The following is a 19305-nucleotide window of genomic DNA, read 5'->3' as shown; positions in this document are numbered from 1 at the left end:
ATTCTCACTGACAAAGGATGTGAACTGAAGTCTTTTCAAACAAATTAATTAACCGAAGTACTAAATGACTGGGATGTATGGTGTGATCTTGTGACCACGTATGACACAAGCGATATTGTCATAAACAACAACTGACACAACAATATTAGACACAATACAATTTCTTAAATCACTTTATTGAATTGAAATGATTTGGTATGTCCTTATTTTTCTCCTTCGCAAATTTCGCTTTTATGTGAACACTTAATAATTGTAACTATTGTTACATATAGTGATATCTTTTTATGGTTGTATACTAGTTTTAAATATTAATCTGTGATATTTTAGTTAGTTTACTGTGCATCGATTTAATTTAAATATATGTATTCTCAACGTATAACTTCTCATCACAATATAGCTAAAATATCACCGATGTGACGTTAAATATTAACTCACTCACTAAATAATTGTAAAATTTAACAGTCTGTGAAAACTCCACACCTGACTGAAAGGCACTCTTCTAGGTAAGGTCACAGACGGAATTCTTTCCTCGTATCTGTCGTTCCAGAATTCATAATACATTGTTTGAAGTTTTATATCAAATTTCCCAGATTCTATTGTTACAGAAATAGTTGAGGTTAGCCTTCATTACAGTATGGTAATGAGCGTTAGTGGGACAGTAAGGACCTCTCAACATCACGTCATAAAGACGCGGTGCATTCCTAGTGACAACATGGAGATCAAGTGACACACAACATTCTTCCCCACAGAGTCATATACTCACGACAATAGACTATATACCTGACTACAAATCTCAAAAAAGCCTTCCTCCTCATACACCTTAATTGCCACCATTGTGGTCATTTCAGCAACACGCCCACATCGATGAATAGCACAGATGGGCTTCCATGACCACAGAAACGTGTGTGTAGCACTCGCTGTCATTCATGTAGGCTATTTATATGTAGCTTTAATATTTTATGTCAGTAAATTGCCACAGTTAAACTGTCGTCTTCTTGGAAGAAATGAACTGGAATGGATAATCCTGTTCTTAATGGTCCCTTCGGTAAATGTGATGTGTACAATCATAGAGGGTATGTTCTACATCAGACTTTCACACAGGGATAGTAGGAGCAAGGTATTTACTCACTCATAGGTATTGCTGTTGGGCGTCGTAAACTGTGTATTCGATAAGAATATTGAATACAAATTAGGTTACTGAGACAATTATCATCATTGTCTATGTGAAGATATTTTGTAAAATACCTGTGTATTTTATTAAGGTTTTAATGAGATTAATAATATTTTATGATTAACTTTGGAATGTTTCAGCTTATAGTAAGAAAAGCAGCAGATTCCTCTATTGTGGGTGTTCAAACCACCTGCATGACAACAGTATATGGATCTATACCCAAACCTTGCCTTTACATTATTAAAGAAGTTGTCGTCCCCCGCCGCGCGAAAGCGCGGAGCGGGGGATATAGTATTCACGACTGTCCGTCCGTCCATCCGTACGTCCCACCTGTTTGTTGCCGCGATATCTCAAGAACTAAACGCTGGATTGTCTTCATATTTGGAACTATGGTGTATATACAGACTCCGCAGACACCAGTCGGTTTTGGTGACCTTGACCCCATTTTCAAGGTCACAGCAGGCAAATCTGCTTTTGGAGTTGGAAAACGGTGTTGCTGCAATATCTCAAGAACGAAACACTGGATTGTTTTCATATTTGGAACTATAGTGTATATACAGACTCCGCAGACACCAGTCGGTTTTGGTGACCTTGACCCCATTTTTACCCCGTGTTGGGAGGATGATCCTATACCCCGTGTTGGGAGGATGATCCTATACCCCGTGTTGGGAGGATGATCCTATACCCCGTGTTGGGAGGATGATCCTATACCCCGTGTTGGGAGGATGATCCTATACCCCGTGTTGGGAGGATGATCCTATACCCCGTGTTGGGAGGATGTCCATATACCCCGTGTTGGGAGGATGATCCTATACCCCGTGTTGGGAGGATGATCCTATACCCCGTGTTGGGAGGATGATCCTATACCCCGTGTTTGGAGGATGATCCTATACCTTGTGTTGGGAGGATGATCCTATACCCCGTGTTGGGAGGATGATCCTATACCCCGTGTTGGGAGGATGATCCTATACCCCGTGTTGGGAGGATGATCCTATACCCCGTGTTGGGAGGATGATCCTATACCTTGTGTTGGGAGGATGATCCTATACCCCGTGTTGGGAGGATGTCCATATACCCCGTGTTGGGAGGATGATCCTATACCCCGTGTTGGGAGGATGATCCTATACCCCGTGTTGGGAGGATGATCCTATACCCCGTGTTGGGAGGATGATCCTATACCCCGTGTTGGGAGGATGATCCTATACCCCGTGTTGGGAGGATGATCCTATACCCCGTGTTGGGAGGATGATCCTATACCCCGTGTTGGGAGGATGATCCTATACCCCGTGTTGGGAGGATGATCCTATACCCCGTGTTGGGAGGATGATCCTATACCCCGTGTTGGGAGGATGATCCTATACCCCGTGTTGGGAGGATGATCCTATACCCCGTGTTGGGAGGATGATCCTATACCCCGTGTTGGGAGGATGATCCTATACCTTGTGTTGGGAGGATGATCCTATACCCCGTGTTGGGAGGATGTCCATATACCCCATGTTGGGAGGGTGTCCATATACCCCATGTTGGGAGGGTGTCCATATACTCCATGTTGGGAGGGTGTTCATATACTCCATGTTGGGAGGGTGTTCATATACTCCATGTTGGGAGGGTGTTCATATACTCCATGATGGGAGGGTGTTCCTATACCTTGTGTTGGGAGAGTGTTCCTATACCTTGTGTTGGGAGGGTGTTCCTATACCTTGTGTTGGGAGAGTGTTCCTATACCTTGTGTTGGGAGAGTGTTCCTATACCTTGTGTTGGGAGAGTGTTCCTATACCTTGTGTTGGGAGAGTGTTCCTATACCTTGTGTTGGGAGAGTGTTCCTATACCTTGTGTTGGGAGAGTGTTCCTATACCTTGTGTTGGGAGGGTGTTCCTATACCTTGTGTTGGGAGAGTGTTCCTATACCTTGTGTTGGGAGAGTGTTCCTATACCTTGTGTTGGGAGAGTGTTCCTATACCTTGTGTTGGGAGAGTGTTCCTATACCTTGTGTTGGGAGAGTGTTCCTATACCTTGTGTTGGGAGAGTGTTCCTATACCTTGTGTTGGGAGAGTGTTCCTATACCTTGTGTTGGGAGAGTGTTCCTATACCTTGTGTTTGGAGGGTGTTCCTATACCTTGTGTTGGGAGAGTGTTCCTATACCTTGTGTTGGGAGAGTGTTCCTATACCTTGTGTTGGGAGAGTGTTCCTATACCTTGTGTTGGGAGGGTGTTCCTATACCTTGTGTATTACGGTAGTATGAAGGACAAGGTAGCTCTGTCAATGCCCCATATGTGATCTCCACATGATATCGTCTGTTGGGTGGGTAGGGGACTGTATGGGGTGTCCTATTTTGCTATGAGAAGGCGGAATGCATTCTAGACTATGATCAAACCATATGTGTGCCACGAGACGCTCCTTGACTGTGATTGATTGTGAATAGATTCCCTATAAGCTTGACTTCTCTTGGCTCATGTTCTGTGCAGTGTGATCTGTGTCAGGCAGTTAGATACATTATTCCGTAACCCCAAAGTTCATAATGCATAAAGGGAATGACTTCCCTCAAGACGACCACTCCTAGCTTCTGTGTGACAGCACCATGCTTACAACTCTGTCTGGCACTGGTTTACAGGTGCTTAGGCAAACTACATTAACCGATAGTAATTTCCTAATCTATTGTATTGTGAAATGCAGTGTTGATGTTGATTTCTGTGGTATAAGTTACCCGTGAAGATCCGGGGTAGAATAGGTCTTCAGCAACGCATGTTTGCCTTAAAAGTTGACTATGCTTGTTGTAAGAGGTGACTAACGGGATCGGGTGGTTAGGCTCGCTGACTTAGTTGATGCATGTCAATCATATCCCGATTGTGTGGATCAATGCTCATGATGTCATTCACATGATTAATTACAGACCTCCATCATATAGCTGGAATATTGCCGAGTGGGGTATTAAACAACATACAAACAAATCTGTGGCAAACTGTCCCTAAAAGAGACTGGAGACTGTCCACATATCTAGAGTTGCATATTAGGAGGATAGAATTACTACACATCCATGGACTTTGCTTTCAGTACACATCCCTTGACACTAAAAATTCTGGAAAAAAATGATCACACTGTTGAAAAAAAAGAAATTCATTGTTGCAAGGTGTCCTGCATATCAAATGGTCGAGTGTAGGTTAATATTTGTTCAGAAATACATGTACCATTCATACTTGTATATGGTCTGAAATTATTTGACACTGTATCTTGAAATGATTCTTCAATTGTTCTAGATATATCAAAAGTGGTCACCCTTGCAGTCACATTAATGATCAACAGATCTTAAACACTCAGATGCCTCAAAGGCAGAATTAGGAGACTGAAAGAAATGCTGAGTTCATTAGGTCAGCTTCTATCAACAATCTACATAATGTGTGAACACAGTGGGTCTATATCTAGCCAACTCCACATCCCATAAAGCCGGGTAATGGGGCGGAGATGTGGTCTCTCCACCCCCAGGCTACAGGGCAGGACTCACTGGTGGCACACCTCCACCCCCAGTATACAGGGCAGGACTCACTGGTGGCACACCTACACCCCCAGTATACAGGGCAGGACTTACTGGTGGCACACCTATACCCCCAGTATACAGAGCAGGACTCACTGGTGGCACACCTACACCCCCAGTATACAGGGCAGGAGTCACTGGTGGCACACCTCCACCCCCAGTATACAGGGCAGGACTCACTGGTGGCACACCTCCACCCCCAGTATACAGGGCAGGAGTCACTGGTGGCACACCTCCACCCCCAGTATACAGGGCAGGACTCACTGGTGGCACACCTCAACCCCAATATACAGGGCAGGAGTCACTGGTGGCACACCTCACCCCCAGTATACAGAGCAGGACTCACTGGTGGCACACCTCAGCCCCAATATACAGGGCAGGACTCATTGGTGGCACACCTCCACCCCCAGTATACAGAGCAGGACTCACTGGTGGCACACCTACACCCCCAGTATACAAGGCAGGACTCACTGGTGGCACACCTCACCCCCAGGCTACAGGGAAGGACTCACTGGTGGCACACCTCCACCCCCAGTATACAGGGCAGGACTCACTGGTGGCACTCCTACACCCCCAGTATACAGGGCAGGACTCACTGGTGGCACACCTACATCCCCAATATACAGGGCAGGACTCACTGGTGGCACACCTCCACCCCCAGTATACAGAGCAGGACTCACTGGTGGCACACCTCCACCCCCAGTATACAGGGCAGGACTCACTGGTGGCACACCTCCACCCCCAGTATACAGGGCAGGACTCACTGGTGGCACACCTACACCCCCAGTATACAGAGCAGGACTCAGTGGTGGCACACCTCAACCCCCAGTATACAGGGCAGGACTCACTGGTGGCACACCTCCACCCCCAGTATACAGGGCAGGACTCACTGGTGGCACACCTCCACCCCCAGTATACAGGGCAGGACTCACTGGTGGCACACCTCCACCCCCAGTATACAGAGCAGGACTCACTGGTGGCACACCTCACCCCCAATATACAGGGCAGGACTCACTGGTGGCACACCTCCACCCCCAGTATACAGAGCAGGACTCACTGGTGGCACACCTACACCCCCAGTATACAGGGCAGGACTCACTGGTGGCACACCTCACCCCCAGGCTACAGGGCAGGACTCACTGGTGGCACACCTCCACCCCCAGTATACAGGGCAGGACTCACTGGTGGCACACCTCACCCCCAGTATACAGGGCAGGACTCACTGGTGGCACACCTCACCCCCAGTATACAGGGCAGGACTCACTGGTGGCACACCTCACCCCCAGTATACATGGCAGGACTCACTGGTGGCACACCTCCACCCCCAGTATACAGGGCAGGACTCACTGGTGGCACACCTACACCCCCAGTATACATGGCAGGACTCACTGGTGGCACACCTACACCCCCAGTATACATGGCAGGACTCACTGGTGGCACACCTCCACCCCCAGTATACAGGGCAGGACTCACTGGTGGCACACCTCCACCCCCAGTATACAGGGCAGGACTCACTGGTGGCACACCTCACCCCCAATATACAGGGCAGGACTCACTGGTGGCACACAGTGGTACACACTGCTCCATACATGGCTTACGAACAAAATGGGGAATGTTAGTTGATATGGTGCTGATATACAAAGACAAGAGTCTTGTGTGTTGTGTTATACAACATTTAGAAGTTGACTAATGACACTATGTGTGGATTGTCAATGTTTCGATGTAGAATGTGACACCCTCATAACATGCTTGATAAATTGTGAGAAAGGAAGTTGACCATCATGGTTTGTACATATTCAGCTGACATGCTGCTGGTGCCAAGGAATCTACCTTTTGATATTCCGGGGGTTGGGTGGGGTGGGGGGAGGTGGCTTAAGATTTTATTAAAAAAATAAATTGTTCTGATAGTTTTTGAAAAACATAGTTGTTGACCTGTCCGTACACCTGGTGATGAAGTCTGGCCTTTAGTGTGGATGTAATATTTGAGCTTGTGACTTCATTCTTTTCTTGTGTCCATTGTTTGCTTCCAGCTTCTTCCTTTGTTTCATCTGCGACAGTCCCTTAAAATTTATCAGTCAAATACTCCATTAAACAGTCCACAAATGACTCTGACACAGACAGTCTGTTTCTTGCCAGGTACAAAGTCAAAACAACAGTGACATCAGTGTCATCGCCACTGTGATGTATCCATAGGACTGAGGTTTTCACTAGCACAACTCCCCTTTGTGGTACCTGTGTTGTGCCTGTGTGGCACCTGTGTTGTGCTACCTGCGTGTTACCTGCGTGGTAGCTGTGTTGTGCCTGTGTGGCACCTGTGTTGTGCCTGTGTGGCACCTGTGGTGTGCCTGTGTGGTACCTGTGTTGTGCCTTGGTGGTACCTGTGTTGTGCCTGTGTGGTACCTGTGCTGTGCCTGTGTGGCACCTGTGTTGTGCCTGTGTGGCACCTGTGTTGTGCCTGCGTGGCACCTGTGTTGTGCCTGCGTGGCACCTGTGCTGTGCCTGTGTGGCACATGTGTTGTGCCTGTGTGGCACCTGTGTTGTGCCTGCGTGGAACCTGTGTGGTGCCTGCGTGGCACTTGTGTGATACCTGCGTGGTAGCTGTGTTGTGCCTGCGTGGTAGCTGTGTTGTGCCTGCATGGCACCTGTGTTGTGCCTGTGTGGCACCTGTGTTGTGCCTGTGTGGCACCTGTGTTGTGCCTGTGTGGCACCTGTGTGACACCTGCATGGTACCTGTGTGTTACCTGTGTGGTACCTGTGTGTTACCTGTTTGCTAACTGTATGATACCTGTTTGCTACCTGTGGGGTAGCTGTTTGGTATCTGTGTGGTATCTGTATGATACCTGCGTGATGCCTGTGTTGTAGCAGTGTGGATCCTGTGGGGTACCTGTGGGGTACCTGCGGGGTACCTGCGTAGTACCTCTGTGATGCCTGCGTTGTAGCAGTGTGGATCCTGTGTTGTGCCTGTGTGATACCTGTGGGGTACCTGTGTGATACCTGCGTGATGCCTGCGTTGTAGCAGTGTGGATCCTGTGTTGTGCCTGTGTGATATCTGTATGATACCTGTGTGATAACTGTATGATACCTGTGTGATACCTGTGTGGTATCTGTGTGATACCTGTGTGATACCTGTGTGGTATCTGTGTGATACCTGTGTGGTACCTCTGTGATGCCTGCGTGATGCCTGTGTTGTAGCAGTGTGGGTCCTGTGTTGTGCCTGTGTGATATCTGTGTGATACCTGTGTGATACCTGTGTGATACCTGTGTGGTACCTGTGTGGTACCTGTGTGATACCTGTGTGGTACCTGCGTTGTAGCAGTGTGGGTGCCTTGTGCCTGTGTGATACCTGTATGATACCTGTGTGGTACCTGTGTGGTACCTGTGTGATACCTGTGTTTTAGCAGTGTGGATTCCTTGTGCCTGTGTGATACCTGCGTGTTACCTGCAGGGTAGCTATGTTGTGCTTGTGTGCTACCTGTGTGGTATCTGTATGATTTCATGGAGATCTCCTAGTTTTATTCTGTTGGAAGTGTTGTGGGTTAGCTGAGATGAAGCTGGTGATTGCGGAGAAGGAATGCTTTTTGTATAGCATTTCCGTAAAGTTATTAGATTACTTTTGTGAGGGAGGATGTCCTGAGCTTGGTTAAAAGGTGATTTTAGTGTGACTCTTCATTGGTTTTTGAAAAGAAAGAAATGTTCTTTCAAAATATACCCTTCTGAATAAACTGTATTATCATACCTACATGTCAGAATGATGAGATCTGATTGGTCCACATGATCTTGATAAAATACTGTGTAACCCGCCTTAGAGGGTAATAAATTTCTCAGTGGGAGAATAAATCTCTTATACCCCGCCACGAGCAATGCAGGCTGCACTTGGACATCTGAGAGGCAGAATAAATCCCTTATATCCCGCTTCAATGCAAAATGCAGTACGCTTTTCCCGAGTCAATGGAAGTCACGTGACATAGCACAAGTTGAACCTCAGCTCAATCGAGCAGCTGTTTTCTATCAATTTTGAATTTGTGTCAGTTCTTTTACAAAGTCACATCAAAACATGTTGGTAAGCTAGATATGTTGTAGCATCACGAGGTGTACATGGGGTTTTATGCATCCCAAGTTAGGCTTATGGTATAAAACCTAATGCAGGACATATACAACCCCATGTACCCCTCGTGATCCTGCCACAACTTATATTGTTTGTGACAATTCACACAGAACGGTCTCTGTGGGAATTCTGAGACTTGTCTGACAGTGGTGATTGCAGGACAGACTAGGTGTAAACATGTTTGGTGCTGTGTACATTCTGTTGCCAAATTGGTTCCCAGTGCTATGTACTTGTGGGCATTCGGAGTCTGACTATTGGGAATAGACCCAGGCACCCCATATTTATTGAAAGAGCTGACTTGTGTGAGTTCATGTGGTTCACTGTGTGTGACCTTGCTGACTGTCAGTGTTCATGCTATCTATCACAGGTTTGCCTGACCCAGGCAGATGCAACTCATGACTTCACATATGATAGTATCCTGAGTCATCAAAGGGAGATAATTCTGAATTCACAGGAGTTATTCAAAGTGCATGACATTTTCATTTTCTGTATGTCCCTGACTTTGACATATTTGAGTGATACATGACTGAACCAACACAGTGGCCCCTGTCGTGAACAAACGTCTCCATGTTATCTGGCAAGTGCAATACGTTCAAACTGCGAATATTTGATTGAGCCTGAGGGAGTTTTTCATGATGTTTTATTGCATCAATAAACCTTTTTCCCCTCCTTAAGTCTGATAATCACATCCATTCTGGTTTGGTCACATTGTGATCTTTTTGGAAGGGCAGGACATGCAGAATGTGTTCATTATCTTTCCTACACTCAAGTGCAGTGGAAATTGCATGGTCGAATAGGTTCCCAGTACCCCATGCTTGTCTAACAGAGGTCTCATGTACCCCATGCTTGTCTAACAGAAGTCGCCAATACCCCAAGCTTGTCTAACAGTAGTCGCCAATACCCCATGCTTGTCTAACAGTAGTCGCCAATACCCCAAGCTTGTCTCACAGTGGTCGCCAGTACCCCATGCTTGTCTAACAGTAGTCGCCAATACCCCAAGCTTGTCTAACAGTAGTCGCCAATACCCCATGCTTGTCTAACAGTAGTCGCCAATACCCCAAGCTTGTCTAACAGAAGTCGCCAATACCCCAAGCTTGTCTCACAGTGGTCGCCAGTACCCCATGCTTGTCTGACAGTGGTCCCCAGTGCACAATGCTTGTCTTCAAATCATGCTTGCAGTGCACAATAGGTCCCCAGCACCCCATGCTTGTCTTCAAATCATGCTTGCAGTGCACAATAGGTCCCCAGCACCCCATGCTTGTCTTCAAATCATGCTTGCAGTGCACAATAGGTCCCCAGCACCCCATGCTTGTCTTCAAATCATGCTTGCAGTGCACAATAGGTCCACAGCACCCCATGCTTGTCTTCAAATCATGCTTGCAGTGCACAATAGGTCCCCAGCACCACAAACATGTCTTCAAATCATGCCTGCAGTGCACAATAGGTCCCCAGCACCACAAACATGTCTTCAAATCATGCTTGCAGTGCACAATAGGTCCCCAGCACCCCATACGTGTCTTCAAATCATGTTTGCAGTGCACAATATGTCCTGAGCACCCCATGCTTGTCTTCAAATCATGCTTGAAGTGCACAATAGGTCCCCAGGTCACACTGAGGTTTGTGTGGTACCATCTTCCTTGTACTCAGGTCCCACTGAGGTTTGTGTGGTACCATCTTCCTGGTACTCAGGTCACACTGAGGTTTGTGTGGTACCATCTTCCTGGTACTCAGGTCCCACTGAGGTTTGTGTGGTACCATCTTCCTTGTACTCAGGTCACACTGAGGTTTGTGTGGTACCATCTTCCTTGTACTCAGGTCACACTGAGGTTTGTGTGGTACCATCTTCCTTGTACTCAGGTCACGCTGAGGTTTTTTGGGGTTTCGGTTAAACGACTGTAACTGTTGCCCTGATATTGTTCTATGCTAGACATTTGTTTGTACACTCACTACCAAAAGAAACACGATTACCATACATGTTGGTTAATATATCAAGCGATATTTTATTGTTTCAATGCACAAACGAACATACTGGTATGTTGTGTGAACTGATGGTCATGACTGCTTCACAAGTGACGTCATAGACCCATGACTGTGACTTGACTGTGTGGCTTGACTGTGCGACTTGACTGCCATTTGACTGTAGAAGTTGCTGCGTTAGGTCTAGCTTCAGTCACTCAGCTTGGTAAACATAGGCCAGCTCTGGTAGTGTGGTGGTGGTGGTGGTGGTGGTCGTGCGTTAACAATTACTTGTCCAAGATCAGATCCCCACACTGAAGACTGTTCACACCCGCTGACCCACTCGCTCACTTACTCACCCTAGCGAAATCCACTAAGAGAGATGTTGGTAAATCAAGAAAGCCACTACTCGCTCACTTACTCACCCTCGTGAAATCCACTAAGAGAGATGTTGGTAAATCAGGTAAGCCACTATTCGCTCTATTACTCACCCTAGTGAAATCCACTAAGAGAGATGTTGGTAAATCAGATAAGCCACTATTCGCTCTATTACTCACCCTAGTGAAATCCACTAAGAGAGATGTTGGTAAATCAAGAAAGCCACTACTCGCTCACCTACTCACCCTAGTGAAATCCACTAAGAGAGATGTTGGTAAATCAGGTAAGCCACTATTCGCTCTATTACTCACCCTAGTGAAATCGACTAAGAGAGATGTTGGTAAATCAAGAAAGCCACTACTCGCTCACTTACTCACCCTAGTGAAATCGACTAAGAGAGATGTTGGTAAATCAAGAAAGCCACTACTCGCTCACTTACTCACCCTAGTGAAATCCACTAAGAGAGATGTTGGTAAATCAAGAAAGCCACTACTCGCTCACCTACTCACCCTCGTGAAATCGACTAAGAGAGATGTTGGTAAATCAGGAAAGCCACTACTCGCTCACTTACTCACCCTCGTGAAATCGACTAAGAGAGTTGTTGGTAAATCAGGTAAGCCACTACTCGCTCACTTACTCACCCTAGTGAAATCCACTAAGAGAGATGTTGGTAAATCAAGAAAGCCACTACTCGCTCACCTACTCACCCTCGTGAAATCCACTAAGAGAGATGTTGGTAAATCAGGAAAGCCACTACTCGCTCACTTACTCACCCTAGTGAAATCCACTAAGAGAGATGTTGGTAAATCAAGAAAGCCACTACTCGCTCACTTACTCACCCTAGTGAAATCGACTAAGAGAGATGTTGGTTAATCAAGAAAGCCACTACTCGCTCACTTACTCAACCTAGTGAAATCCACTAAGAGAGATGTTGGTAAATCAAGAAAGCCACTACTCGCTCACTTACTCAACCTCGTGAAATCCACTAAGAGAGATGTTGGTAAATCAAGAAAGCCACTATTCGCTCTGTTACTCACCCTAGTGAAATCGACTAAGAGAGATGTTGGTAAATCAGGTAAGCCACTACTCACTCACTTACTCACCCTAGTGAAATCCACTAAGAGAGATGTTGGTAAATCAAGAAAGCCACTACTCGCTCACCTACTCACCCTCGTGAAATCCACTAAGAGAGATGTTGGTAAATCAAGAAAGCCACTACTCGCTCACTTACTCACCCTAGTGAAATCGACTAAGAGAGATGTTGGTTAATCAAGAAAGCCACTACTCGCTCACTTACTCAACCTAGTGAAATCCACTAAGAGAGATGTTGGTAAATCAAGAAAGCCACTACTCGCTCACTTACTCAACCTCGTGAAATCCACTAAGAGAGATGTTGGTAAATCAAGAAAGCCACTATTCGCTCTGTTACTCACCCTAGTGAAATCGACTAAGAGAGATGTTGGTAAATCAGGTAAGCCACTACTCACTCACTTACTCACCCTAGTGAAATCCACTAAGAGAGATGTTGGTAAATCAAGAAAGCCACTACTCGCTCACCTACTCACCCTAGTGAAATCCACTAAGAGAGATGTTGGTAAATCAAGAAAGCCACTACTCGCTCACCTACTCACCCTCGTGAAATCCACTAAGAGAGATGTTGGTAAATCAAGAAAGCCACTACTCGCTCACTTACTCACCCTAGTGAAATCCACTAAGAGAGATGTTGGTAAATCAAGAAAGCCACTACTCGCTCACTTACTCACCCTAGTGAAATCGACTAAGAGAGATGTTGGTAAATCAAGAAAGCCACTACTCGCTCACTTACTCACCCTAGTGAAATCCACTAAGAGAGATGTTGGTAAATCAAGAAAGCCACTACTCGCTCACCTACTCACCCTCGTGAAATCCACTAAGAGAGATGTTGGTAAATCAAGAAAGCCACTACTCGCTCACTTACTCACCCTCGTGAAATCCACTAAGAGAGATGTTGGTAAATCAAGAAAGCCACTACTCGCTCTATTACTCACCCCAGTGAAATCCACTAAGAGAGATGTTGGTAAATCAAGAAAGCCACTACTCGCTCACTTACTCACCCTAGTGAAATCCACTAAGAGAGATGTTGGTAAATCAGATAAGCCACTACTCGCTCACTTACTCACCCTCGTGAAATCCACTAAGAGAGATGTTGGTAAATCAGGTAAGCCACTACTCACTCACTTACTCACCCTAGTGAAATCCACTAAGAGAGATGTTGGTAAATCAGATAAGCCACTACTCGCTCACTTACTCACCCTCGTGAAATCGACTAAGAGAGATGTTGGTAAATCAAGAAAGCCACTACTCGCTCACTTACTCACCCTAGTGAAATCGACTAAGAGAGATGTTGGTAAATCAAGAAAGCCACTACTCGCTCACTTACTCACCCTCGTGAAATCCACTAAGAGAGATGTTGGTAAATCAGGTAAGCCACTACTCGCTCACTTACTCAACCTCGTGAAATCCACTAAGAGAGATGTTGGTAAATCAAGAAAGCCACTACTCGCTCACCTACTCACCCTAGTGAAATCCACTAAGAAAGATGTTGGTAAATCAGGTAAGCCACTACTCATGTGTCCATATGAAGTCCGTTATTTGTATATGTAGCCTGAGGATTACAGTAAATATAGTAGAGATTTGACCCAATTTGGAAATGACAACAAAAGCATGATAAGATGTCTTATAAACCAATCACTTGTCATGTATGTGGACACAGTGATTATGCCTGTGACACACTACAGGGTGTTTTCCAGGCACACCCGAGCCCCAGCATGGATCAGTGAGAAAACAAACACCATGTGAGCACAACTTGAGCAGTTTTTTCAGACAATTATTTGAGATCAGGAAAATGGTTACCGTATATGACCGCGTATAAGCCGAATTTTGAGGACCAGAAAAAAGATTCTGTAGAAAGTGATACACTTTCATGATAGTATTTTTCAGATTGTGATCTGTCAGAAACATCGCCTGAATGAGGGTCCGATAGATTACAACTTCCCGAAAGTTTGGAGTTGCCACGACTAGAGCCATTATTGTTATAAATTATCAATAAAGTTATTATTATACACCAATGTTGTCATTAATAAGAAAATGTTATGCATGTTACTACTTCCGATAATAAGTTTTCAATTGAATGTTCAAAGTTTATCGTTCTTCGTAAACTCCACAATCTTTACATGTAACAATATATGTAATTCACACCTATAACATATAAACCCCAGATAAAATTGCCAATAGCTATTACGTACGTTTTGCAAAGTTCATAAATTGATAGTGAACAAGTGTCTACCTTTATTGAAAGAGGCAAATAAACAACTGTATCGGCGAGTTATTCCGTTCGCCATTTGCAAAAACATGTGATCAGCTGTTTCCTGTGACGTCACAAACGGTGACCACTGTGATTGCTTCCTGTTGTTTAAAAAGCAACACGGTACACAAGGAAATGAGCATTGATAATAACGGGGCGATTGGTATTGTCATGTTGTTTACACAAACATTTTCAAGTTGTGGGTGCTTAGCGATCGTCATCACACTCTCATCATGAGTTTGAAATGAAAACGCCATGCTTACGATGCTGAATTCAAACTGCAAGTCTTCGCTCCAGCTGATATATTTTCTCACGGGTTCATAATTCTATATACACCGATTCACAAAATGGCGCTTGGTTGTTGATTGCAACATTAACGATCATTATGAGAATAAAAAAACCCACGAGAAACAGCTTCCCAAATAATGAAAGTGGATGACTGGTTTGTTAAATCTTTATTAGAAATAATAATGACTTTTTCAATATAATTACAACGTTTTTCATCTTATATTTTTGAATATCTGTGAGTTCCGGCACATGTCTTGCAGTCCGACTTTGCAGTGTTTTTTGCCTTTCAATTCCTGGTTCGGCTTATCTGCGGGTCATATCATTTTCTTTCGTATTTCAATGGTCAAGTTAACACCTCGGCTTATCTACGGGGTCGGCTTATCCGCGGTCATATACGGTATAGCATTCTTGATAACCTATAAATATTGTTAATTATGACAGTGAAATCATGTACTATATGTTTCAAATTGTAATAACCAAAATTATTGGACCCGTGAAGATCTGGGGTAGAATAGATCTTCAGCAACCCATGCTTGCCGTAGAAAGTGACTATGCTTGTTGTAAGAGGCGTGGTCAGGCTCGCTGACTTGGTTGATGCATGTCACCATATCCCAATTGCATGGATCGATGCTCATAATGTCAATCACTGGAATATCTGGTCCAGACTCGATTATTTACAGAACGCTGTGATATAGCTGGAATATTGCTGAGTGTGGCGTTAAACAACAACAACCAAAATTATTGCTTGCTGAATTATTGCTAAACATTGAAAATACTGACGGCCATATGATCAAATGTGTGTATAAAAATCGTCATGATATAGCTGAAATATTGCCTATGTGACGTAAAGCATAAACTCACTCACTCATATATACTGATACTGATAACCCTTACCCTAACCCTTCCTCTATTTGCCTTATAATCAGGACTTACTGTATCGAGTGGCGTGGCTAACTGGGGTCATATACTGATAACCCTTACCCTAACCCTTCCTCTATTTGCCTTATAATCAGGACTTACTGTATCGAGTGGTGTGGCTAACTGGGGTCATATACTGATAACCCTTACCCTAACCCTTCCTCTATTTGCCTTATAATCAGGACTTACTGTATCGAGTGGCGTGGCTAACTGCGTTCATATACTGATGATGTTGATTGTTGTTCATAATTCATAATGGTCCAGACATGATTATTAACAGGTTGCCAACTACAAATAATATGACATATATTCAATTGTGTTAGTCTTCAGTATTTGGAATATTCCGTATCCAACTTTGATTTCTAATGAGAATGTGTAACAGGTGACCTGGGGAGATAGGTCACCCAGTGTTGGACATTCCTGTACAAGATCAAAGCCGTTCACAGCCAAGCAAAGATTTACTGTTAAATTTACAACGTGTTTGACCATTGAGTGGTCTCTCCAGTTATTCAATAGTAGATGTATATCACTTTGATGGTTCCACTGACTCACTATCTGGCTGGGAGTGTGACCTCCACGCACACAGCGTGACCTCCACGCTCGCTGTCAACCATCCCGATAGGAAATCTGTTTGTTTATTTCCTAAACGTGTTCTATATGGCTTCAGGTAATTCACCAGGCAATAAATCAGGTGGTCGCTTGTAAGTAGTAGCCAAGAATATATTTCTGACTTATTGTTTTTTATGCCTGTTGATTAAATTGTTTGAAGATTGGCTAGACCTGTATGTCTGCACTAGGACAGTTGGGAATGGATTCAGCTCCATGCTAGGTCACAACAAAATTATAGATAACTACATTGATAACATCAAGATGATTTTAAAATGAAGTGACTGAAAAGGGTAATATTTCTGTATTTTATACATTTTTGTTCCAGAATGTGGTACTGCCAAGACATTAATTAACAGTTCGTTGAAGTTTTTACTACTTGTGAACTTGGCTAATTCCTTTCATAATGTAATTCTGTAGATGAATGGTATAGTTTATTAATATATGTATACAATAGATAGATTGCATAAGGGAGTAAACTGACTTTAAAAGTCCAGTTTCCACCCTTGCCGAACTAGGCAGGAATTACTTGGCTCGATCGTTGCGCCACCAGTGGCTATTACCAATTATGTCCCTTCTAAGCCTCTCCTATGGACAAATCAGATTCCACCTCTCGTATCACTTGCGTTTGCTTCACACAAAATGGTGGCGCTTAGTCAGGCCGATCTGATTGATTATCAAGATCTATATTGTGATAAAACGTGTCTTACATCGCGAAATGCATCAAATCATGTGAGCACCTTGATTAAAAACATCAAAAGATTTGGAAAATATCTGCTGACAACGAGTTGGCGGTGCACATGCTTTGCAAAACCTGCAATCGATCGAAATCTGCACGACAGGTTACGAACCGGATTTTGACTTCGGTGCATGTTTTTGATTGGACTATGCATAGACTCGTTAGTCCAGACAAATTGTAACTCCATGATACCAGCCTAGTTTGGCAAGGTCGGAAACTGGACTTTTATAGTCAGTTTACTCTCTTGCCTCGGGAAGATGGATAGATTGTAGCCCTACATACTTGGGGAAATAGATTTGTCACTGGGCTTCCTTCTTATTTCCTCTCTCCGAGCCGATCAGTCTTGTTTTAGCCCCTTAGAAATCCTGAGCGCCAGACAGGGTAACAACAAGTATGACCAGTCTTGTTTTAGCCCCTTAGAAATCCTGAGCACCAGACAGGGTAACAACAAGTATGACCAGTCTTGTTTTAGCCCCTTAGAAATCCTGAGCGCCAGACAGGGTAACAACAAGTACCATTGTTTTAACACTTTTCGGTATGATGAGGCGACGCTCTACCTGTAACCCTGGAGGTGGTCAGGTAATATTGGAGTTGGATATTAAATGATGTGATGGCATGATTATATTCTGCGTGTGCAAATCTTATTATGTTTATTGTCATAATATAAGTACACATATTGAGCTCTCTGACAGGATAATTACACCATCACAACAGACATTACCTTGTCAGTACCTAATAACAGTTGTAACCTAATAACAGCTCTAGCTGCTCATGGATGCAAACTGCGTGTCTCTCTGGTCTACAGCAGTCTTGGATAAGCATCATCCACCACCATGGATCATTCCTTCAAGTCCCAGTACTGATCTTTGGTCTGCAATGCAGAGTTAAGAGGGCGGTTTATCAATGGTATATTCCCAGGGCAGTGTATCAATGATATATTCCCAGGGTGGTGTATCAATGGTATATTCCCAGGGCAGTGTATCAATGGTATATTCCCAGGGTGGTGTACAAATGGTATATTCACAGGGTGGTGTATCAATGGTATATTCACAGGGTGGTGTATCAATGGTATATTAACAGGGTGGTGTATCAATGGTATATTCCCAGGGTGGTGTATCAATGGTATATTCCCAGGGTGGTGTATCAATGGTATATTAATGGTATATTAATGGTATATTCCCGGGGCGACGTATCAATGGTATATTCCCAGGGCAGTGTATCAATGGTATATTCCCAGGGTGGTGTATCAATGGTATATTCCCAGGGCGGTGTATCAATGGTATATTCACAGGGTGGTGTATCAATGGTATATTAATGGTATATTCCCAGGGTGGTGTATCAATGGTATATTCCCAGGGCAGTGTATCAATGGTATATTCACAGGGTGGTGTATCAATGGTATATTAATGGTATATTCCCAGGGCGGTGTATCAATGGTATATTCACAGGGTGGTGTATCAATGGTATATTCTCAGGGCGGTGTATCAATGGTATATTCCCAGGGCGGTGTATCAATGGTATATTCCCAGGGTGGTGTATCAATGGTATATTCCCAGGGTGGTGTATCAATGGTAAATTCACAGGGTGGTGTATCAATGGTATATTAATGGTATATTCCCGGGGCGACGTATCAATGGTATATTCCCAGGGCAGTGTATCAATGGTATATTCCCAGGGTGGTGTATCAATGGTATATTCACAGGGTGGTGTATCAATGGTATATTCACAGGGTGGTGTATCAATGGTATATTCACAGGGTGGGGTAATTAATGGTATATTCCCAGGGTGGTGTATCAATGGTATATTCCCAGGGTGGTGTATCAATGGTATATTCCCAGGGTGGTGTATCAATGGTATAATCCCAGGGTGGTGTATCAATGGTATATTCACAGGGCGGTGTATCAATGGTATATTCACAGGGTGGTGTATCAATGGTATATTCCCAGGGCGGTGTATCAGTGGTATATTCCCAGGGCGGTGTATCAATGGTATATTCACAGGGCGGTGTATCAATGGTATATTCACAGGGCTGTGTATCAATGGTATATTCACAGGGCGGTGTATCAATGGTATATTCACAGGGTGGTGTATCAGTGGTAAATCTTTATGTTAGGATTAACTCTAAATCACTAATTGATGGATGTCAGTATTTAAAAGCCCTGTAGGGATTCTGGATGAGAACAGTTATGTGTGCTGGGCGTACAGTTTTACTCCAGTTCCAGGGTTTAACCCAAGCTGTTCCCGTCTGTGACTTGCTGCACTTCAAGCTATCC

General features: G+C 44.3%; 1 protein-coding gene across 2 annotated transcripts in view; it reads left to right on the top strand.

Annotated features, from left to right (window-relative positions):
* The window catches only part of LOC124125363, a 44156-nt gene that overhangs the window by 3584 nt on the left and 21267 nt on the right, over positions 1-19305 (top strand). The window lies entirely within an intron of this gene.

This window comes from Haliotis rufescens, unplaced genomic scaffold (assembly GCF_023055435.1).
Source record: "Haliotis rufescens isolate VD_foot unplaced genomic scaffold, xgHalRufe1.0.p SCAF_6, whole genome shotgun sequence".
Lineage (NCBI taxonomy): Eukaryota > Metazoa > Mollusca > Gastropoda > Lepetellida > Haliotidae > Haliotis > Haliotis rufescens.
This window is presented reverse-complemented; position numbering and strand designations above follow the sequence as displayed.